The sequence below is a fragment of the Palaemon carinicauda genome, chromosome 3 (genome assembly GCF_036898095.1).
Source record: "Palaemon carinicauda isolate YSFRI2023 chromosome 3, ASM3689809v2, whole genome shotgun sequence".
In the NCBI taxonomy this organism is placed as follows: domain Eukaryota; kingdom Metazoa; phylum Arthropoda; class Malacostraca; order Decapoda; family Palaemonidae; genus Palaemon; species Palaemon carinicauda.
Genome location: NC_090727.1, coordinates 6,261,168 through 6,286,183, shown reverse-complemented (window position 1 = coordinate 6,286,183; position 25,016 = coordinate 6,261,168). Strand labels below are relative to the sequence as shown.

Below are 25,016 nucleotides of genomic sequence, written 5' to 3'. Positions count from 1 at the left end.
GACATACTTCTTTCGTTCATGCAGACTAAAACCTGATAACAATGCCCTCAACCTTCTGCTACCTGTCCAAAAAGGAGCCTGAGGTTAGACCAGCTGTTGTGTAGCCACCACAGAGCGATAGAAAACGTATCGAGACTCCTGTGGGTCACGCCCTGCAGGAAGCGGGCTGCGAAGGTCATTAGACGCTTCCAGACTCCAGCTTGTAGCACCTGCGTCACAGAGTAGTATTACTCGAAGGCGAGGGACGTTGCGATGTATCCAACATCGTGCTGTAGGGCGACGTGACGGGGGAGGGTCTGGAGACAGGTCGTGATGAATGTCCTTGAGTCCGGGCTGAAGAGGTATACTGGTGACTCTCCCTGTGTCCTCCTTGTGCTCCCAAATCGGCTGCAACTGAGGACAAACTGCAGCTGTTCCCAAAGCTAACCTCTCGATTCCTTACTGGCAAGAAAGAGAAGGTCTTGGGACATCAGATACAGAATGGAGACTCGAAATCTTGAAGGAATTGGACCGAAGGGCCGGGACCCCCAGATTCTGAGTCTAGCCAACAACCCAGGAGCGAACCTGAATGTTGCCTTCCCCTCTTCCTTAGAAAGGGGGAGTCGTACGTACGAGACCAAGAAGATTGCTTACACACTGGCCGTGGCCAGAGTGAGCAGGAGACCCAAGGCGGAATACAATCCGAGGCCTGTCGTAAAGGGTCTTGAGAAGATCTCTTAAAGGACTAAAAGTCCGAGCCATGCTCCAAGTTGGAGGTCTTCCTCCGACTAGGGCAGGGACGATCGTAGCTTCGCATGAGCGAGGAAAGATCCAGCGGGCAGGAAAAAGTTATTCCTTTAAGCCTAAAGGTCAGGGAAAGGCTGAGCGACAGGCTTCATTGCCGAGAGCGGAAAGGAGTTTCCTCCCGCCGAAAGGCAATAAGACCGTTATTGCTGGAGAAGAGGCCTCAAGGGAAGAGGTATATCTCCCACGGCGCCAACCACCGAAGACTTCACTTTGCCTGGAAGACCCCTGCGGATGACTATCGCAGATGACGCGACCTCCGTACCGCGACTGTAGCGGGTTGTCTCTTCTTGAGGAGGAGGCGTAGTGTCTCCAGGCATGAAGCCGAAGCGACGCCCCGGTTCGGGAGAGATGTCGCAGTGTGGTTGTTTGAGTAGTCTGCGCCGTGGGAGAAGCTCTCCCAGGAGTTCCGTCAGGGGAAGCAGAGGGTCCAGAAACCGTTCTGCGCATAGTCCCATTGGAGCTCTCCCATTGAAAGGTTGACAGACAACCTGGTCTTGTTGAGACCCATTGTCCACAGACAAAAAGGAGGGAAGACGCAGGCGTCGAAGTTGTCCCACCATCACCGGAATGCATCTTGCCAGAGTCTCGGGGTCTGAGACTGGGGGGAAGAACAGCGGAAGCTTGAGGTTCCAAGCTGTCGCGATCAGGTTCCCCAGACCAGGACTTGCTGGTTACCCAAGGTCAAAGACCCCCAGGTACACTCTCTCTACGAGGCTCTGCTCGGATAGTCGGAGAGAACATTCCCCTGCCTGGAATGAGAGAGCCGATGGTGGTATTGAGAGAATCTCAATCATCCCGGTATCTCTACTGCAAGATGTGAAGGTGTGAAAATGCGTCCCCTGCTGGTTAGAATACGCCAGAATCATGAAGTTGACGCGCACGGGGCAACTCGGCAGGAGCTGTGGGATCTGTAGAGGGGCCAGACTAAGGCCCCTAAGCCTGCCTGAATGATGGAGAGGTATCCTTCAGGTCTTGACCATAGGCCTGGACCGGAACATGCCCCCCCCCCCCCTTTCCTTTGACGAGTCCGAGAACAGCATCAAGAATGTGGGGAAAGGACGAGAATATCCACTACCATCAAGAGGCTCCATAAGTCAACACCCATTGCAGGTCTAATAATTCTGCTGGTCCCATAGGGCCCAGGAAGTCCAGTTAAACGTTGCCTGAAGCCACCGGAACTTGGACCGCCCCACATGGAACTTATCCTGAGGCGACCGTTCGGACTATAGACGGGTCAATGAGGAAAGGAGAACTAGGAAACATTCCAAGGTAGGGCTGAAAGCTCTGCTTGACTGAGAACAGGTACTGCGACTCTCCTCAGTCTTGCCACAGTCAACTGAAAGGAAGGCTCGGAGGATGTGGTAACAGAATCTGGCGTCCCCAGGTGGTCACCCATCCAAGTACCGACCAGAACCGACGTTGCTTAACCTCGCTGGACGGACGAGAAGCGGGGTTTCCAACGTGGTAAGGCCGTTGACTCAATATCATGGCCAGATACTCCAGATGTTGAGGCAGAAGAAGAGAAGGCTCCAAGCAAAATACCATGAACCCACACTCATGGCAAGCATCCGAAAGCTTGTCCCGGCGCTGAAGAAGGTCTAACCCGAGCCTACCGGAGTTGACCAGCCCTCCAAACAGCAGAGGAGGCGGAAGCCTGCACCTGAGCGGCCATGAGGAAGGCAGGGAGAGTTCTCTGGGGGAAAAAAACCTGCTATGCCACGGCGGGATAGCCACACAACATCATAAGCAGGAATACTTGCAGTCTAGGCTGAATTCGACGAGCTCCCTGGAAGATGGATGGAATGGAAACTGAAAGTACCCGTCCTTCCGATCCAGGGTTTAAGGAGTCCTGTCGCCTCGTTACCAGTCTGATCGATTCTGCTGTTCTACGCTGGCCGAAGTTTGTTCGACAAACTTGATCAGGGCTGAGAGGTCGACTACGGAACTCCCCTCTCAGATCCTTCCTTACAAGAAAGGATCGACTGAAGAGGCCGGTGGTGAAGCCGTCGATGATCCTATGGAAGACCTTCGCCTAAGGTATGGATCATTCTGCCCAACCGAGCAACTCTTGCTGACGCTATGGCATAGAGGTTCAGAGACACTGAATTCGCTGACAGAGACGGCAGGCGCAATATCCTTGGCTGATCACAGAGAGTGTGCGGGAATGGGCATCGGGAAGCTGTCATTCGGATGAGTAACCTTAAGCATCCTCCCAGAGAAAAACCTGCAATCCTAGAGTTCGTGAACTCTGCCGCTCCTTTTAGGACTATGCCCCCCCCCCCCCGGGGGAGCCTCCCGTGCCATCTGTTCCTGACAGGAGGAAACTGCAATTGGACACCTTGTCCCAGTTGTCATAGCCGATAACTTAGGCCGACGTGGTTGAAAGAAAAGGGCGCTGGAGCCCTGCAGAGTCTGGAAGAAAGCGCCTTGGAGGAGTGAAAACGGAAGTCGATTTCCTCCGCACAGCCGCTGTCTAAGTCTCTGTCCTTGGGCACAAACAAACTCTTCTCAAGGATGGGAGGGTGCCTGAGGTTGTCGACCTCCACAGATGAGACACCCGAAGGAAGTCCTCAGTCAGCGCGTCCAGATGGTACAACATCGAGCTTGTCCGCAAGTTAGATACTTAACGACGAAAGGCCAAGGTGCCTGAGCCCGAGAGGAAGAAAGTACCCATGATCTTCCTGTAGTTTCTTTGAACCAAACCTCGGGCCGTAACTGAGGAGGGAAAGGACCTGGTAAGCCCCCAGAGGAAGGGGTAAGCAGTCACCCCTTGGCCGATGGAGAAATCTCGAACGGAAAGCCCCCCACCAAAAATCCTTCCAGGGAATGACGGGGAAGGGCTAACCCAGGTTCTGGAAAGAGGAGTGTTGCTCAGACCTCCCTGAAGTTTCTTCCTATTCTTGCAAGTGTCATGTTCTGCGTTTACGGGGTGAGGCCGTGTTCTGGAAGAACTCGCCAGGCTGGCCATGCTGCGAAAACCCCAATGGGAATCGTGGTCGCAATCGCCCTGGAGCTCGCGCGATGGTAATTCAAAGATTTGCGCGTGGGCGAACGTGGAAGCGCCCATGCGCGGTCACGCAAACGAAGGTGAGCGAAGGAGCGCAGAAGGAGGGCGAGCGTGGTAGGAAGGGCGAGAGGTGGTGGTCGGCGAGCGATAACCCATAGACGAGCAATGGATACTGCAAGAATTAGGCCGACGTTCGTGCGAAGAAACACTGTAGGTTCGCGCGACGGGACACCGTCGGTTCGCGCGACGGGACACCGTCGGTTCGCGCGACGGGACACCGTCGGTTCGCGCGACGGGACACCGTCGGTTCGCGCGACGGGACACCGTCGGTTCGCGCGACGGGACACCGTCGGTTCGCGCGACGGGACACCGTCGGTTCGCGCGACGGGACACCGTCGGTTCGCGCGACGGGACACCGTCGGTTCGCGCGACGGGACACCGTCGGTTCGCGCGACGGAACACCGTCGGTTCGCGCGACGGAACACCGTCGGTTCGCGCGACGGAACACCGTCGGTTCGCGCGACGGAACACCGTCGGTTCGCGCGACGGAACACCGTCGGTTCGCGCGACGGAACACCGTCGGTTCGCGCGACGGAACACCGTCGGTTCGCGCGACGGAACACCGTCGGTTCGCGCGACGGAACACCGTCGGTTCGCGCGACGGAACACCGTCGGTTCGCGCGACGGAACACCGTCGGTTCGCGCGACGGAACACCGTCGGTTCGCGCGACGGAACACCGTCGGTTCGCGCGACGGAACACCGTCGGTTCGCGCGACGGAACACCGTCGGTTCGCGCGACGGAACACCGTCGGTTCGCGCGACGGAACACCGTCGGTTCGCGCGACGGAACACCGTCGGTTCGCGCGACGGAACACCGTCGGTTCGCGCGACGGAACACCGTCGGTTCGCGCGACGGAACACCGTCGGTTCGCGCGATGGTGAGGAAACGTGCTGCTGCGTGGGAGAGGAAGACCGCTGGCGATATGGATAAACAGGCGATCGGTGGTGAGCTGGTGAGCGCTAACGCGCAGGTTAGCGATGGCGCGTTGTGGCATGTCGACGCGATGGCGAGCAGCATGCACAGGTGAGCGATCGCACGATGGCGAGCGATGGTGAGCAGCATGCGCAGGCGAGCGATCGCGCGATGGCGATCAGCATGCGCAGGGGGGCGATCGCGCGATGGCGAGCAGCATGCGCAGGGGGGCGATCGCGCGATGGCGAGCAGCATCCGCAGGGGGGCAATCGCGCAATGGCGAGCAGCATCCGCAGGTGGGCGATCGCGCGATGGCGAGCAGCATCCGCAGGTGGGCGATCGCACGATGGCGAGCAGCATCCGCAGGTTGGCGATCGCACGATGGCGAGCAGCATCCGCAGGTGGGCGATCGCGCGATGGCGAGCAGCATCCGCAGGTGGGCGATCGCGCGATGGCGAGCAGCATCTGCAAGTGGGCGATTGCGCGATGGCGAGCAGCATCCGCAGGTGGGCGATCGGGCGATCGCGCGATGGCGAGCAGCATCCGCAGGTGGGCGATCGCGCGATGGCGAGCAGCATCCGCATGTGGGCGATCGCGCGATGGCGAGCAGCATCCGCAGGTGGGTGATCGCGCGATGGTGAGCAGCATGCGCAGGGGGGCGATCGCGCGATGGCGAGCAGCATCCGCAGGGGGGCGATCGCGCGATGGCGAGCAGCATCCGCAGGTGGGCGATCGCGCGATGGCGAGCAGCATCCGCAGGTGGGCGATCGCGCGATGGCGAGCAGCATCCGCAGGTGGGCGATCGCGCGATGGCGAGCAGCATCCGCAGGTGGGCGATCGCGCGATGGCGAGCAGCATCCGCAGGTGGGCGATCGCGCGATGGCGAGCAGCATCCGCAGGTGGGCGATCGCGCGATGGCGAGCAGCATCCGCAAGTGGGCGATTGCGCGATGGCGAGCAGCATCCGCAGGTGGGCGATCGGGCGATCGCGCGATGGCGAGCAGCATCCGCAGGTGGGCGATCGCGCGATGGCGAGCAGCATCCGCATGTGGGCGATCGCGCGATGGCGAGCAGCATCCGCAGGTGGGCGATCGCGCGATGGTGAGCAGCATGCGCAGGTGGGCGATGGCGAGCTAGTAGCTGGCGAACCATGTTCCTTCAAAAGCGTTGGAGAACGTTGGTGCGACGGCTGTAACACACGCGGGCGATCCGGAGATCGCCGAGAGACAGGTGATCGCTGACGTGTAGAACGCTGTTGAATAGGCGATACTAAAATCGCCTGTGCGCGCTGGCGAGCAAGTGAACGCTGGCGAGCAGGTGATCGCTGGCGAGCTGATGATCGCTGACAAGCAGAAGGCAACGCATGGAAGCCTGCGCATAGAAGAAGAGTCCTTGAACCAGACCTGAACCGAAGTTCTAGATCGCGAGGGGGAACGTGTGCGCACAGGGCGCGTAACAGGAACCAACAGGAACAGCAGGGATGATCATCATGAGAGCGCTGACGAACAGGAGAGCGCTGATGAACAGGAGAGCGCTGACGAACAGGAGAGCGCTGACGAACAGGAGAGCGCTGACGAACAGGAGAGCGCTGACGAACAGGAGAGCGCTGACGAACAGGAGAGCGCTGGCGAAAGGAGAGCGCTGGCGAAAGGAGAGCGCCAGCGATCAGGAAGCGCTGATGAGCAGGAGAGCGCCTGTGCGCTAACACTGAGCAGGAGCAGGAGAGAACACAGCAGAAGGGCGCGCAGGGGAACCCTGACACGCAAGGGAAGAACCCCCGTGGGAGGCAACCCATTGCCCCGAAGGGAACGTTGTCCGTCGGGAGACAGATGTCCATCGGAAGACCGTTGCCTGTCCGCTGGGAGACTGATGTCCGTTGGAAGACCGTTGTCCGTCGGGAAGACCGTTGCCCGTCGGAAGACGAGATCAGACTGCTGTCCATCTGCACCAAGGCGGATGATCAAGAAGAAGGAGTTGTAGGCTGCAAACGGAGATTCAAAAAGGCGCCTCTTAGCACCCTTATAGGGGGATGAGAGGCCCTTACGACGAGGCGGACGGTGGGCCTTACGGCGAAGGAGGCCAACAGCAACAGCAGCAGAAGAATCCTCCGAAGAGGAGTCTCTATGAGTGTACTCTCTCGCGAACGAAAGAGAAACACTTCGTAGAAAAGACTGGTCAGCCAGAGACCTAAAAAGAGCAATCCTCCGAAGAGGGGCTCCTGCGGTTGCCCAGCCCCTTGAGCGAAACTGCAGGTGTGACCGCTCAGCACCAAGAGCATAGTCGCATGAAAAAAAGGCAAGAGAAGAACCCACCAAAAGGGGAAAAACTCAAGCCTGGACAGGAAAAACTTCCCTCGGAAGAAAAGTTACCCGCCCAAGGAGGTAAGCCTCCTGAGAGTTCTAAAATGAACTGGAGAGCTATCCGTCGTCCCGGGAGTACTTCCAGTAGAAGGAGACACGCCCCTGACGAAAATCCAAAGGGGAGGCAGCAACAGCCGAATCCCCAGGCCTCCACAAGACAGCTCACACCGTTGCCATATTACAGAAACGAACTAGATCGGTAACTGAAAAAAAAAAAAAATCATTAGTACACATTCATTCCCCCGTGAAGGCTCCGAAGAGGAATCCCGAGGGAAAGGAAACAAGAATTACACAACAGGCACGTGCCCTCACAACCACTTACACTCACGGAAGGAGAGCTGTAACCAAAACAGAATTATAACAATTATAATTATGAAACTATTTAATTATGTAATTTAAAAATGAATGAACACTAAAGAAAGAACGAAACCTCGAAAGGAATCGTTCTACAGACTGAAAAATTAACAACCATAATTAGATTCATAAACTAATTGAGACAAACGTACGGCGTAGCAACCCCCCCTACACGGAAAGGAAGCTACAAGGGCGTAGTAACACCTAGTAAAAGGGTGAACGACCTCAAGAGAGAGAGAGAGAGAGAGAAAGACATAAGTCAAACTCGATCGCCACCCATAAAATTACGCCGTGGTGGCCTAACTGCCGAGGACTCCACGTAGATATCGTACACTACACACACAACTCTGAAAAGGAAACTTACTGATTTCTATACTCAAATATATATACAAACATGAAAACGTTTACATATATATTGAGTAAATGAAAAGTAAGCGATTAAGTAAAGACAAAACAAACAATGGCTGCCAAGAGAGGACCAAGACAGAGACGTCTGTCACAGTCCGAGCCAAAAGTGAAAGTGAGCATTCATCTGTGTGTGAGGGGGGGAGGGGTAGCTAGCTACCACTCCCCTACCCCCCCCCCCCCCCCCCCCGCTAACTAGTGCGGGGGTAATACACCCTCGTTAAATTCTAATGGCTCGCCATTTCAGCTGCGCTAGAAGGTAAACCCAATGTAAATGGCGTGGTTTGTATTTCGGTTACGGAACAATTCCGATTTATTTAAATTGACTTACAGATCAGAAATATCAACAGACAAATCATCATATTTATTTGACGTCGTAATTTTGATATTTCTTGGAGGTCTCTCTCTTTTCCGATTAGTAGGTTTTGAGCTACCAGGTTTTTGCACCTTCCCCAATACAGGTGCACCTGGTAACTTGGTGTCAGGTGGCATCTCCATCAAATCAGGCAAGGACATGGCCTGGGAGAGGTTAGTAATATTGTTGGTAATGGGGGACGAAGGCTGTACAGAAATGGGCAATGACCCATTTTTAATACGCTGTGGCAGAGCCTCAGAAGGCAATATGATTACCTTGTCATGCAGTACTTTATTATCAGAGGTTGTATTTCTTTTCTTAGGATTACTGGCAGTGCTAAGTGGGGTTGCTGTCTCCTGTGGTAAATTTACCTTTGATTTTAAGGCCTTTGCATAGCTGGTTGATTTATTCAACAGTCTTTTTGCATGTCCCACACTTATGTGTTCTAAACTTGATTTGTTTAGGGCAGCTTCCTCCAACTTATAAAGTTCGCATCTCCTATCAGTTGATTTATGGTTCTAATTGCAATTTGAACACCTAGCCTCAAGTGTACATTCTCCATGATAAGTTTTGGAGCAAATACCACACATTTTTCCATTTTTGCAAACTTTGGATGGGTGTCCAAATTTAAAACAATTAAAACATTGCAGGGGCTTTTGTTTGAAAGGCCGAACTTTAATCCTTTCATTTTCAATAAAAATATGGAAAGGTACATCAGCATCCTGGAAAGTAAGTATAATCATTGAAGTTGCAGGAACCTTATGCACTTTCCATACATTTAATGGACACATGGAAGGTATCTCTTCCTCTGTAAATTTGTACAGGTCCTTATTAAAGACCACTCCCCTTCCATAACTAAAATTTAGATGAAGTTTCATTTCCAATGTAATTTCATCACTGCCTGTCTGTAAGTTAGACAGTATTGCAGACTGAGTCGAAGATTTGGCATGGATGAGATAACTATTCTTCCCAAAACGAGATATATCTCCAGGTGCTATGATTCCTACTTTTTTTTGGATAAACTTACATATCTTAAAATAATTTCCTATTATCCCTTTAGGTTCAGCTAAGAGCCACATTGGTGGTTTGGGTTTTCTCTGTGAAGGCATGGGTACATTTCTATCTTTTTCAAACCAATCAGCAGGTTTGTACACATCCAATTCCTTTGGGACCTTATCACAAAGAGCTCCCATGATGTTCAATTCGTTAATTTTGATACTACTAATATTACTTATGGCATTAAACGCTTCATCATGACTTTCAAAAGATATCCAAGATTCCCATTTTTCATCTCCAAGTCTCATCCTTATTTCCTTTATCAATCCATAGCACTCAAATGCTCTATATATATCATTATAATTTGTCTCTAATGGGATTTGGGAAACATGAAGGAATCGTAGTTTCCCTGTGTTACCCAAATTGCTAGATTTTTTAACATCAGTAGAGTGGTCCTTTTTAGTTTGAAGGTCGTCAACAGAATTTTCCTTAATTACAGTAGCAGAAGTCGTCAACAGTGGCGGGGGGGGGGGGGAGTCAGCAAATCCAGGGGATGGGGAGTCAGTATTTGAAGGGTCCATATTTAAGGGTGGGATTTTCATGTTTTTTGTTGTTGTTTTGTTGGGGTACCTGCTTGAGAATTTTAAGAAAGTATCATACGTTGGAAAGGAAATTTGTATTCTCCACTATTCGGCACAATGAGAGTATACTTCCCAGATGGTCCACTCCATACCCTACCCGAAGGATAGCATCAAAACAGATATAGAGGCACAGGTGTAAGCTAAACCCGCCTGTTAGGACTGAGACCAAGGTAATATGGAATCATCCTCCCCATATCTGTAATGATGGGCTTCCGGCCAAAAGCCAAGAGTCCCACCTCAAGGATTGGATCCCCCTGGATTCTGATGACCCAACCCTTGAGAGTAGTTCTGCCAAAAAGGTCCAAACCATCTTTGGGATGGCTGAGATCATCCAATACTCTCATATATAGCTTTGAATGCGAATACCTCCCAACCGTGATCCCTTCTCCCATTCATCTAAGCAGGCAGTAATAACGAATGTGGAAATAACCACGCCATTTAAATAAAATAGAAAAAAAAATAGATAAATAAATAAATGAACAAATAAAATAAATAAATATATATATATATGCATACATCTACATATATATATAACTAAGAAAAATAATAATCATAGAGATAGGACAGCAAGATGAAAGAAAGTTGATAAAATTAGGAGAAGGTCGAAGTAATATTAAGCAGAAGAAAAAGATGAAAGAGAGAAATTTAGATTCGAACTGGGGGAGCAATTTCCTGAAGTTCGAGAGCCCTCTTGCCCGTCACCAAGATTCAGCACGGGAATGAAATGCCGTGCTGAAGCTCAATGACTTCATCAAGGCATTCTCTCATTAAGAGGGAGTGTACACATGAAGTCCTGTGGCCTTACCACTTGTCTGAGTGTGTCTGCCGTCTCCATGCTCAACAAAGTCTGTTCGACAAACTTGTTCAGAGCCAAGAGGTCGATGACTGGTCTCCAGTCACCAGACGCCTTTTTCACAAGAAAGAGTCGACTGAAGAGGCCTGGGGACCCGTCGAGGACCTCCTGGAGAGGGTCTCTCTCTACCATGGTCTGGACTTCAGCCCAAAGGGTCTGACCCTTTGCTGATCCCACCGCAAAGGAATTCACAAGCACTGGATTCTTGTTCAGTGGATGAGCAGGGGGATCGCCTACCCCAGCACTTGCGGCTTCTGCCGCCACCTCTCTGCTGTTTTCCTCCATGGTCGGACTTGGTACCTTTCCGGTCCTTGGCAGGAAAGGACTTTCAAGACACCACCTTTTCTTTCGCTAACGTCTTACTTGTAGAAGGTTTTGGTTGGCTAGTCTTTGGAGGGGCTGGAGGTCTGTAAGGCTGTGATGTTAAGGCCCTAGGAAGGAGGGAGTCCTGGTTGGATTTTCTCCACCTCTACGCAGCCTGCTCAACGTCCTCTTGCTCGAAGAGGAAGGAACCTTCCAGGGAGGAACTCTGGAGCCTAGCAATCTCGGAATTAGGGACCTATTGGTGGAATCTCTCAGCCACCCCATCCCTTCGCTTCAAGATGGTATTGGCCCACAGGTTCACCACCTGGTGGGACAGAACTCTATGGTTCGGATGCTGGACAGGATGTGACAACCTTCTTGACAGGGAAAGAACTAGAAACCTCTACAGGATCCAAGGGCGAAAGGAGTCCTCTCCACGAGAGCTTTTTCCGTCCGAAACTGACTCTTCCCTATGAGAACCTCTTAAGTCGGCGGGTGAGGCATCGGTAGGTAGAGGTGACGATGATTCTACAAAGTAGACCTCTAACCTTGGAACTCTGACTAGAGTCAGTTTGACCCTGGACTAAGGCAATTCGTCAGGTTCTCCTCTCTTCCTCTTCAAGGAAGAAGCGGTCATCGTACATTGTCCTAGGTCCGTCAAAACGGAGGAAGTCACCAGAGAAACCCCATTGGCTTTTGCAGGTTGCAAAGGGAACATAGGTACGAAGGCCTAAGTCACAGCACTAACGAAGGTACTGAACCACGGCTACTTACTCATGGATGCGCTATCAGACAGTTCCCCTGAAGGGATACAGGCCGAAGGGTTCTTCCAAGGAGTCTTCATACCCGATGATGAGGACTTGGGCAACGATGCCGGTTCCTTCCCAAGCGCTGAAAGTTTCGTGATCTTAAACCCCTGAACTGGCCCTCTTCCTCCTTCCCCGGTGGTCGCGTTGTTATGCATTTGCAGGAAGGGGATTGGAGCAATGGTGAACGGTCAATGACCACCTAGCCTTTCTGTGTAGCAACAACCACTGCCTTTGCTGGCTTCAGCTGCCGATCCTTGCTTGGATGAGGATGGATACTCCCCTTTGGGGTCGTATGCTGAGTGAGTGATGCGTTGGTGAACGTAAAGGAATATCCTGGTGAGAACGCTTTGGTAATCGCTGACGCAAAGCCTCCTAACACTGGTGAACCGATGATGATTGTCAAGCAGGAGAGCATTTAAGCATCGACGAGTGCTGCCGCGAAATCGCGGGGTTAATCATTACCACTGAACGAGAGGACGGGCGGTGGGCTGATGATTCACGAATCGCTGGATGAGAAGGTGGAGGAAGGGCCGACGATTCCCGCAAAGGTGATTCACTCACAGTTGGACATTTATGCTTTGACTGTAATTGATGCGTTTGTTACTGAGGAAGAAACGTTCCGGTCAACAGCCAAAAATTGGCTCGTTACAATGGCGATTGACGAGAAGGTGACGGTTTACGAAACATGTAAGAACGCTGAGCAGGCACTTCACACTTGGGAGAACGCTGTTAGGTAGGAGATCAATATAGCGGCAGGTCCCGACAGTGATGAACAAACGATTTCTGAGAAGACGACTTAGAAGGAATTCACGAGCTACAAGCGGTTCACGAGTATTCGGCGATTTACAAGTTGTTGAACGAGTGGGCAGTTCACGAGCCATCGGCAGGGCAGACGGTTCAGGATGGACATGCGATTTACGAGCTGTCGGATGAGTGGGCGATTCACGAGCTGTAGGTCAATGGTGGACCTGACAAGCAAGTGAACATCGAGCAAGTGCCTGAGGAGACGGAGAATGCTGGCGTTGAACTCCTGCTGGAAGCTCCCACGGAGAAATGTGACCCTTGTGAAGACACACATTCTCTGGAGGAGATCCTCAACAATCCCTTGCAAGAGACAAACAAACCGAAGTTCGTTGAGAAGAAATCGAGGTCGAAGAAGAAAGCGAGGGTCGGGAACCAGAAGAGGCAGGCTGAGCAGGTTCTTCTGAAAAGGAAGTCTGCGGAAGCGAAGATGTGAAGAAACGTCTCTTCGCCAAAGGAGCAGGAGATCCCTGAAAGCGAAGAGGATGATGAACACGGTGGGGTCTTCTGCCACCATGATGTCGAATAGCAACCGCTAGATCAGCATGCTGATCATCGGCTGGCCTCCGAAGAGGAGTCTCTATAAGTACCCCTTCACTAGAAAGAGGAACACTCGCAGGAGAAACATGCCTCGGACTTTGCTCCTGCCCCAAAAAAATGTTCGTCACAGGAAGGAGCCCAGACCTCAGCAGCGTGGCAGAAGATGAAGCAGAAGACGCAGCCACAGGATCCACTATAGGGAAGACTGCTCAGCAGGAAGATCTCTGGAAGGAACCCGAAGAGGTGTCTCTTTGGGTGGTCTCTCTTGCAAACGAGAGAGGTGATCACCCGCAAGAGAGACAACAGAGACGATGAAGGGAAGTCCTCCCTCGGAAAGGAGAAACAGCCCACCACCTGGGGAAGAAAACTCTCTCTCAGAAGGGAAAGTAGTCCAAATCCTGGAGGCAGACCAACGGGCAACCCTCTTTGCTTCCCATCAACAAGCAATGTTAAAAGTTGAAGGTCTGCACCAAGCACTACCTAAGGAAACGTACCTGGAGCCAGTTCCTCGAGGATAGCATGTTGATCGGGAGCTGCCATAGGCACATGAGAACAGGAAAGTGATGGCGCAGTGACAGCATATTCCCCAGGAACGAACTGCACTGCTCTTCCACGTCGGCTGTCTTGGCCAAACAAAGAAGAACAGCATCGCAAACTGAGGAAAAATAAAACAAAATACTATAGGTAACAAAAAACTCCCTCGGGAGAAACACAGTCCGCGGACGGGAAAGGTGTACAGTACACCAAGAGAACATACACAAATTAAGGACTGAGCACTCCCTTCCCCGGCCGACATCAACGGAAGAGCAGCAGCATTGTAAAAAGCTGTAAGAAAATGATATTTTCATAATAAAACTAATTTTTTAATATACTTACCCGCTGGATATATAATGGCTAAAGTCCCTGACGCCTCGGCAGGAAATTCAAAATCCACGCGGCTTAGCGCAGATATGCCAGGTGTACCCCAGCGCCCTCGCGGTACTACAGGTAGAACTACAGTATACTCAACTAATTAAGATTTTCCATGCCCCATGGTCTCTAGAGGGGAGGAGGGTGGGTCTAAAACTTATATATGCAGCGGTTAAGTATATTCAAAAATTTATTTTATTATGAAATTATCATTTTTAAATATATATAATGGCTGATTGACACCCATTGGTGGCGGTCAGAGACAGCTGCATAATTGGAAATTCACTTAAGAGTTACATAAACACCTTAAGCGGTCGAGGACCTCCTGGAGAGGGTCTCTCTCTACCATGGTCTGGACTTCAGCCCAAAGGGTCTGACCCTTTGCTGATCCCACCGCAAAGGAATTCACAAGCACTGGATTCTTGTTCAGTGGATGAGCAGGGGGATCGCCTACCCCAGCACTTGCGGCTTCTGCCGCCACCTCTCTGCTGTTTTCCTCCATGGTCGGACTTGGTACCTTTCCGGTCCTTGGCAGGAAAGGACTTTCAAGACACCACCTTTTCTTTCGCTAACGTCTTACTTGTAGAAGGTTTTGGTTGGCTAGTCTTTGGAGGAGCTGGAGGTCTGTAAGGCTGTGATGTTAAGGCCCTGGGAAGGAGGGAGTCCTGGTTGGATTTTCTCCATCTCTACGCAGCCTGCTCAACGTCCTCTTGCTCGAAGAGGAAGGAACCTGCCAGGGAGGAACTCTGGAGCCTAGCAAACTCGGAATTAGGGACCTATAGGTGGAATCTCTCAGCCACCCCATCCCTTCGCTTCAAGATGGTATTGGCCCACAGGTTCACCACCTGGTGGGACAGAACTCTATGGTTCGGATGCTGGACAGGATGTGACAACCTTCTTGACAGGGAAAGAACTAGAAACCTCTACAGGATCCAAGGGCGAAAGGGAGTCCTCTCCACGAGAGCTTTTTCCGTCCGAAACTGACTCTTCCCTATGAGAACCTCTTAAGTCGGCGGGTGAGGCATCGGTAGGTAGAGGTGACGATGATTCTACAAAGTAGACCTCTAACCTTGGAACTCTGACTAGAGTCAGTTTGACCCTGGACGAAGGCAATTCGTCAGGTTCTCCTCTCTTCCTCTTCAAGGAAGAAGCGGTCATCGTACATTGTCCTAGGTCCGTCAAAACGGAGGAAGTCACCAGAGAAACCCCATTGGCTTTTGCAGGTTGCAAAGGGAACATAGGTACGAAGGCCTAAGTCACAGCACTAACGAAGGTACTGAACCACGGCTACTTACTCATGGATGCGCTATCAGACAGTTCCCCTGAAGGGATACAGGCCGAAGGGTTCTTCCAAGGAGTCTTCATTCCCGATGATGAGGACTTGGGCAACGATGCCGGTTCCTTCCCAAGCGCTGAAAGTTTCGTGATCTTAAACCCCTGAACTGGCCCTTTTCCTCCTTCCCCGGTGGTTGCGTTGTTATGCATTTGCAGGAAGGGGATTGGAGCAATGGTGAACGGTCAATGACCACCTAGCCTTTCTGTGAAGCAACAACCACTGCCTTTGCTGGCTTCAGCTGCCGATCCTTGCTTGGATGAGGATGGATACTCCCCTTTGGGGTCGTATGCTGAGTGAGTGATGCGTTGGTGAACGTAAAGGAATATCCTGGTGAGAACGCTTTGGTAATCGCTGACGCAAAGCCTCCTAACACTGGTGAACCGATGATGATTGTCAAGCAGGAGAGCATTTAAGCATCGACGAGTGCTGCCGCGAAATCGCGGGGTTAATCATTACCACTGAACGAGAGGACGGGCGGTGGGCTGATGATTCACGAATCGCTGGATGAGAAGGTGGAGGAAGGGCCGACGATTCCCGCAAAGGTGATTCACTCACAGTTGGACATTTATGCTTTGACTGTAATTGATGCGTTTGTTACTGAGGAAGAAACGTTCCGGTCAACAGCCAAAAATTGGCTCGTTACAATGGCGATTGACGAGAAGGTGACGGTTTACGAAACATGTAAGAACGCTGAGCAGGCACTTCACACTTGGGAGAACGCTGTTAGGTAGGAGATCAATATAGCGGCAGGTCCCGACAGTGATGAACAAACGATTTCTGAGAAGACGACTTAGAAGGAATTCACGAGCTACAAGCGGTTCACGAGTATTCGGCGATTTACAAGTTGTTGAACGAGTGGGCAGTTCACGAGCCATCGGCAGGGCAGACGGTTCAGGATGGACATGCGATTTACGAGCTGTCGGATGAGTGGGCGATTCACGAGCTGTAGGTCAATGGTGGACCTGACAAGCAAGTGAACATCGAGCAAGTGCCTGAGGAGACGGAGAATGCTGGCGTTGAACTCCTGCTGGAAGCTCCCACGGAGAAATGTGACCCTTGTGAAGACACACATTCTCTGGAGGAGATCCTCAACAATCCCTTGCAAGAGACAAACAAACCGAAGTTCGTTGAGAAGAAATCGAGGTCGAAGAAGAAAGCGAGGGTCGGGAACCAGAAGAGGCAGGCTGAGCAGGTTCTTCTGAAAAGGAAGTCTGCGGAAGCGAAGATGTGAAGAAACGTCTCTTCGCCAAAGGAGCAGGAGATCCCTGAAAGCGAAGAGGATGATGAACACGGTGGGGTCTTCTGCCACCATGATGTCGAACAGCAACCGCTGGATCAGCATGCTGATCATCGGCTGGCCTCCGAAGAGGAGTCTCTATAAGTACCCCTTCACTAGAAAGAGGAACACTCGCAGGAGAAACATGCCTCGGACTTTGCTCCTGCCCCAAAAAAATGTTCGTCACAGGGAGGAGCCCAGACCTCAGCAGCGTGGCAGAAGATGAAGCAGAAGACGCAGCCACAGGATCCACTATAGGGAAGACTGCTCAGCAGGAAGATCTCTGGAAGGAACCCGAAGAGGTGTCTCTTTGGGTGGTCTCTCTTGCAAACGAGAGAGGTGATCACCCGCAAGAGAGACAACAGAGACGATGAAGGGAAGTCCTCCCTCGGAAGGGAGAAACAGCCCACCACCTGGGGAAGAAAACTCTCTCTCAGAAGGGAAAGTAGTCCAAATCCTGGAGGCAGACCAACGGGCAACCCTCTTTGCTTCCCATCAACAAGCAATGTTAAAGTTGAAGGTCTGCACCAAGCACTACCTGAGGAAACGTACCTGGAGCCAGTTCCTCGAGGATAGCATGTTGATCGGGAGCTGCCATAGGCACATGAGAACAGGAAAGTGATGGCGCAGTGACAGCATATTCCCCAGGAACGAACTGCACTGCTCTTCCACGTCGGCTGTCTTGGCCAAACAAAGAAGAACAGCATCGCAAACTGAGGAAAAATAAAACAAAATACTATAGGTAACAAAAAACTCCCTCGGGAGAAACACAGTCCGCGGACGGGAAAGGTGTACAGTACACCAAGAGAACATACACAAATTAAGGACTGCGCACTCCCTTCCCCGGCCGACATCAACGGGAGTGCAGCAGCATTGTAAAAAGCTGTAAGAAAATGATATTTTCATAATAAAACTAATTTTTTAATATACTTACCCGCTGGATATATAATGGCTAAAGTCCCTGACGCCTCGGCAGGAAATTCAAAATCCACGCGGCTTAGCGCAGATATGCCAGGAGTACCCCAGCGCCCTCGCGGTACTACAGGTAGAACTACAGTATACTCAACTAATTAAGATTTTCCATGCCCCATGGTCTCTAGAGGGGAGGAGGGTGGGTCTAAAACTTATATATGCAGCGGTTAAGTATATTCAAAAATTTATTTTATTATGAAATTATCATTTTTAAATATAAAACTTACCCCCTGGTTATATAATGGCTGATTGACACCCATTGGTGGCGGTCAGAGACAGCTGCATAATTGGAAATTCACTTAAGAGTTACATAAACACCTTAAGCAGTTCTAACCTGATAAGGAAGCTGACAGCAATGCTCTGCCTCATTTTGTCTGCTATCCTCAGGAGATCCAGTGATCCACTCGGGGCTGATGATCTCTAGGAGCTGTCAAACGGTACAATCACCTATAACATGACAGGACCTCAACTAATACCCTTGTTCCGGGCGCTCTCTAGGAACAAAATGACCACCTGACTAGGTCAAAGATTGCGGAAGATTGCTGACCAATCTTCACGTACAATCATAAAAAATATATATAACAGTTCCAAGAGAAGAACAGGGGTACTAGGAATTTAAGGAAATGTAGTGGAGGATGTTTTACCTACTACTGCACTCATTGTTACGAGAGATACCAAAACATAGACGTCTTCATAAAGAGACTGGATACGGTAAAAGTAATGCAAGGCAAGTACAGGATTACCCCTTCACAAGGCTGTATACGCAATGCTTTGCAGAGAACAGTTTAGTTTAAAAGTTACAAAAGTTTCTACAGCTCTAACTTCGTGAGTCTTTACTCTTTCGACATCTTACGATCTGTCACCCAACCATGTGAAAGAACCTTTGTAATTAAAGTCTATACGAGATGATAGAGTGTTTTAGACATAGATAGCGCAGGCTTGTTGACCATGCACCCAAGAGTCATGAATCGACTCTTAACTTCTTTGTTCCTGTCCCGATAAAACTTCATCGTTTTAATCGGGCAAAAAACTCTTCACAGCCCATCAAAAACCAAATTCGAGAGGATAGTGATCCCGAAAGATTTAGGCTATGGATGAGAAGGATGTTTGTTAATGACCAATAATCCAGGTTGCAAGGTACCTATGGCTTAACCATTGTGAAGTCCATGTTCTTGCTAAAAGAGTGAACTTCACTGACTCTCAACTATGGAGACTTTCTGATAGGCCTTAAAAAGAAACCAAGTGTAAAGGCTCGGATCTGTCACTACCGCGAAACTCCAGAAATGAACCCTAATTTTCAGGCTGGCGCATCTTGCCGACGCCTCCAAGTCATCTCAAATGATCCGAGAAGATCTATAAGGTCTCTATTTGATAGATCCAATCTTCTGTGTCTGAAGACAGTTGCCCGCATACTCCTGTACCCTTTGATGGTCGAGGAGGAAAAAATGTGTTTTCTTCTAAGGTCTAAGAAGAAATAGGCCACTTGTGTTAGAGTTACCAAATTTAGAGCCGGCTCTAGCTCTACACCACTCCATAAAACACCCTAATTGGGTTGGAAAACCTTGCGGCAAATGTCCTTTGTACAAGCGATAGCCTAAGCTGTCTCATTCAAACAACCCTCTAGATCTTAGGGGTTTTCCGAAATACTGGAGGCAGCTAGACCTAAAGCTTGATGGTTTAAAATAAAGCGTTTGTGATCCTGACACGGGGAAAAAGACTAATGACATGCTTCCAGCATGCACCCAGCATGGTCCCAGCATGAGTCCAGTATGGTTCCAGCATGCTGCCTACACTCAACATGTTGTGAGAGAGAATCAGGATCTAGAACCGCCTCCCAAAACGCGTCCATATCGGTCGCAAGAAACCGATATTAAAGCTAGGCTTGTTGAAAAGAAGCATCAACAACGTGAACCTAATGCTGCGAGGTTAAGACCTGATTGTGTGTAATCAGTGAGTGTTCAACAAACTTAAAGCCAGAGCTTGACACGAGGGAGCTTTAGCTGCGAGGCCAGAGACCTTTTAAGGTATAAATACGTGATCACAGATCAAATAAAACAAATATGCGAAGGCCAAAACTCAAAAACGTAAATACATCACCAAACAACGTCCAAACAGAGAAAGAAAACGAGAGAGAATTTCCAATAGAATAGCCAGCTATGGCCGACAGGAAAAATCTGAATTAGTTGAGTATAGTTCTACCTGTAGTACCGCGAGGGCGCTGGGGTACACCTGGCATATCTGCGCGAGATTTTGAATTTCCTGCCGAGCCGTCAGGGACTTTAGCCATTATATAACCAGCGGGTAAGTTTTATAATTAAAAATGGTATTTTCATTATAAAATAAATTTTTTAACATACTTACCCGGTAGTTATATATATAGCTTACGTCCCTGACGTCACGGCAGAAAATTCAAAACTCGTGCCAATCACCGATTGCATAGCCAGGTGTACCACCCCTGCGCCCTAGCGAGGTACCCAGGAACCATTCCAGGAACCCTCATATATTCCATGCCTCTAGTCTCTTAGAGGGGAGGAGGGTGGGAATTTAATTATATAAAACTACCGGTAAGTATGTTCAAAAATTTATTTTATAATAAAAATACCATTTTTAAACATAAGACTTACCCGGTAGTTATATATATATAGCTGATTAACACCTTTGGTGGAGGGTTAGAGACAGCTAGTATATCTGGAATTCTGCTTAAGAGATAATTAAAATAAACTTAAGGGTTCGTACCTGATAAGGAAGCTGACTTCAATGATCCTCTGCCTCATTATGTCTGCTAGCCTTATGAGATCCAGCGATCCTCCCAGGGGGCTGAAGATCTCTTAGGGACTGTCAAACCGGTGTATATACCTCATTGTGACAGAACCTCCTCCAATATCCAATTCCGGGCGCTCTTCAAGGAATAAAATAGACCACCTGACTAAAATCAATGATTGTGGAAGACTGACAGTCTCCACAAACAACCATAAAAACAAATATAAGTTCCAAGAGAAGAAAAGGTTAATGGGATTAGGGGAACGTAGTGGTGGATCCTTCACCCACTACTGCACTCGCTGCTACGAATGAACCCAGAGTGTAGCAGTCCTCGTAACGAGTCTGAACACTTTTCAAATAATGTGAAGCGAACACAGATTTGCTCCTCCAAAAGGTTGTGTCCATTATGCTTTGCAATGATCTATTCTGTCTGAATGCTGCTGACATTGCTACGGCTATGTCTTTGTGAGTCTTAACCTTTAGAAGCTCAAGGTCTGATTCATTACAATGTGCATGAGCTTCTTTAATCAAGAGCCTGATAAAAAATGACAAGGCATTTTTTGACATCTGCAACGTGGGCTTTTTGACTGAGCACCATAGAGCTTCCGAATTGCCTCATAAGTCTTTTGTTCTGTCCAGGTAGAACCTCAGAGCTCTTACTGGGCATAGGACTAACTCTTCGCCAACTAAATCCAAAAGATTCGGAATTTCAAAGGCTTTGGGCCAAGGTTGAGAAGGGCGTTCATTTTTGGCTAGAAAGCCTAACTGTAAGGAACAGACAGCCTTACCATCTCGAAAACCAGCGTTCTTGCTAAACGCATGGATTTCACTAACTCTTTTGACTGTTGCAAGGCTAACCAAAAACAGTCTTCATAGTAAGGTTCTTCAAGGAAACTGAACCTAAAGGCTCAAATCTGTCACTCATAAGAAATTTTAAAACAATAGCCAGATTCCAGGTTGGTGAATCTTGGTGTCGTTGCTTTGTAGTATCAAAGAATTTAAGAAGTTCTTGCAGATCCTTATTGTTAGAAAGGTCTAGGTTTCTGTGTCTGAATACAGTCACTAACATACTCCTGTATCCCTTAATAGTCGAGGAGGAAAAGTTGCGCTTCCTTCGAAGGTGGAGCAGGAAGTCCGCAATTTGAGCTACAGAGGTACTGGATGAGGAAAGAGAGTTGACTCTACACCACTCTCTAAAAACCTCCCACTTGGATTGATAAACCTTGATAGTTGATGTTCTTCTTTCTCTTGCCATGGCTTGAGCTGCCTCCTTCGAAAAGCCTCTGGCTCTAGTTTGTCTTTCGATAGTCTAAAGGCAGTCAGCTGAAGAACGCGGAGGTTTTGATGGAATCTTTCCAAGTGAGGTTGTTTGAGTAAATCTACTCTTAATGGAAGGCTTCTTGAAGTGTCTATCATCCATTCCAGTACCTCTGTAAATCATTCTCTTGACGTCCAAAAGGGGGCCACTAGTGTCATTCTGGTTCCTTTGGTTGCTACGAACTTCTGTATCACTTTGTACAGGATCTCGAATGGTGGAAAAGCGTACATGTCTAGATTGGTCCAATCCAACAGAAACGTGTCTATGTCGACTGCCTCTAGATCCAGTACTGGAGAGCAATACGCCTCTAGCCTCTTTGTTTTTGATGTTGCGAAGAGGTCTATGCATGGTCGACCCCAAAGTCACCACAGACTCTTGCATACTTGTAGATGGACCGTCCACTCTGTCGGTAGGATCTGACCTCTTCTGCTGAGGCTGTCTGCCCATAAGTTCTTCTCTCCTTGGATGGACCTCGTCATTAGGACCACATTCCTCTCCTTTGCCCACTAAAGGAGATTCTTCGGAGTTTCGTACAGATATATCGAGTGAGTTCCCCCTTGTTTGGCAATGTAAGCTAATGCCGTCGTGTTGTCGGCATTGACTTGTACCACTTTGTTGATAACTCACCCTTCGAAACTTTTGAGGGCTAAGAAGACTGCCAATAATTCCTTGAGATTGATATGGAAGTCCTTCTGAGTCTCTGACCACAGCCCCGAAACTTCCAACTTGTTCAGAGTTGCTCCCCACCCCGAGTCTGAGGCATCGGAACATAACACAAGGTCTGAGATAAGTCGAGACCTTCTTGGAATTTGTTCGGTTCGTCCCACCACCGAAGGCAGTCTTTGATGGAGTCCGTAATTGGAATGCTCATAGTCTCTAGGTCCTTCTCCTTGTTCCAACAGTGATTGAGGTGGAATTGGAGGGGCCGAAGGTTTAGTCTTCCTAGGGGAACAGATTTTTCTAAGGAGAAGAGGGTTCCTACTACTCATCCACTTCCTCGCTGAACACATGTTTTTCCTTAGAAAAGATCGGAGTTTCAAACTGGCTTGCTCTATCCTTAAAGGAGACGGAAAAGCCCGCAAAATCCGACTCCGAATCGTCATTCCCAAATAAAGAATCTCTTGTGATGGAATCAAGAGAGACTTTTCCTTGTTGACAAGGAGACCCAGTACTTTCATAAGGCTCAAAGTTGTCTGGAGATCCTTCAGGCAGTGATCGTAAGAGTGAGCTCTGAGAAGCCAATCGTCGAGATACAGGGAGGCTCTGATGCCCCTTGAGTGGAGGATCTTTGCTACGTTGAGCATGAGTTTCGTAAATAATTGCGAGGCTGTGCTGAAGCCGAAACATAGGGCTCGAAATTGAAAAACTTCGCCCTTGAATACGAATCTCAGATAAGGCCTGAAGCTCGGATGAATTGGGATGTGAAAATAGGCGTCCTGGAGGTCCAAAGACACCATCCAGTCGCCTTTCCTTACTGCAGCAAGAACTGATTTTGAAGTCTCCATTGAGAACTTCGTCTTCTGGATGAACTTGTTCAATGCACTGAAATCCAGGACTGGACGCCATCCCCCGAGTTCTTGGGTACCAGGAACAGGCGGTTGTAAAAGCCTGGGTAACATATGTCCTGTACTCTTTCTATGGCCCCCTGCTCCAACATGAGACACTTGAATAAATAATGCTTGTCTCTTTGCCTCCTCTCTGTATCTGGGAAAGAGATCCACTGGAGCTAAGACCAAAGGAGGATTCCCTAGAAAGGGGATCTTGTAACCCTCCTTCAAGATCTGTATAGACCATTGGTCTGCTCCTCTCTTCTCCCACGCTTGCCAGTAGTTAAGTAGTCTAGCTCCTACTGCATGAAGGCGAAAGCAGTCAGACTCTGCTTCGCCCTGATTTGAAGCCTCTCCTCTTATTTCTTCTTGCATCGGGTCTGGAGCTACCCCTGCTGGAAGATCTCCCTCGAAAGGGCTGGGAGAACTTACTAAAAGATGTTTCTTCCTTAGTTTTGCGGCTGGAAAAAGAAGGTGGTAGTACCTTTCTGGCTGTCTTAGAGACCAGGTCTTGAGTAGCCTTTTGGGTTAAAGCAGATGATATTTCCTTTATGAGCTCTTGTGGGAACAGCAAGGGAGAAAGAGGCGCATATAACAGCTCGGATTTCTGGAAGGGAGTAACCCCAAGAGACAGAAATGAGCACAACTGAACCCTTTTCTTGAGAATGCCTGCAGAAAAGAGTGCTGACAATTCATTGGATCTGTCCCGCAAAGCCTTATCCATACAGGACATTAAGTGGACTAAGGTAGAGGTATCCCCCTCTTTAAAAGCAGCAACTTTTTTGCCCAAGGCTCCTAACATCCAGTCCAGGAAGTTAAAAACTTCGAAGGCTCTAAATATGCCCTTAAGCAGATGATCCAGCTCCGAGGTAGACCAGAAGATCTTGGTTTTCCTCATGGCCGACCGTCGAGGAGCATCTACAAGACTTGAGAAATCTCCCTGGGCAGAGGCAGGTATCCCCAAGCCGAGAACTTCTCCTGTCTCGTACCAGATACTAGACCTAGATGCTAGTCTAGCTGGAGGAAATGTGAAAGCCGCTTTCCCTAGGTCTTTCTTGGACTGCATCCAATCACCCATCAGTCTTAGAGCCCTCTTAGACGACCGTGACAAGACCATCTTGGTAAACGAGACTTCTTTGAAGCCTTCCCAAGAGAAATTCGGAAGGTGGAGAACGGGGAGCAACTGGTACAAAAAGTCTGAGAACTCCTCAGTGAAAACTTTCATAAGTTTTTTCAGGGTCTTCATCTTCTGAAACTTCCTCAAACTCAACAGGAGAAAGCTGACCTTCAATGTCCTTCTCTGGTAAAGCTCCAATGGGAGCAACAGTGTTGAGAACCGTATCCTTCCAATGAAGATCCTGAGTTCCGACAGCAACAGAAACTGGATCATCATGTATATCATCAAGCGGAAGTGTCGCTTGCCGCTCATCCAAACGCTCATGATCGGAACTAATGTGTTCCTGAAAATGATCTGAGTTAGAATCAGCGTTATCCTGAAGAGCGTATACCTAATTGTCATAATCAAGACTCGCTTCTAAAGCACCAGTGACAAGTGAAGAAGTAGGTCGCTCAGGGTCGCGTTCTGAAAAACGCTTGACGCTTCCTGACAAGTGCTCAGCGCCACATACCGCTTGCCGTTCGACGGCCTGTTTGGCTACTTGTCACCCGGTGACACGTCCTGGAGGACGTTTACTATAGTGTCTTGAAGAGCGGTA

General features: G+C 49.5%; 1 long non-coding RNA gene and 1 pseudogene across 1 annotated transcript in view; both read right to left on the bottom strand.

Annotated features, from left to right (window-relative positions):
• Positions 1–25,016, bottom strand: part of LOC137636716 (uncharacterized) — a 124,616-nt gene that overhangs the window by 20,093 nt on the left and 79,507 nt on the right. The window lies entirely within an intron of this gene.
• On the bottom strand, positions 2,146–2,264 carry LOC137638926 (5S ribosomal RNA; annotated as a pseudogene).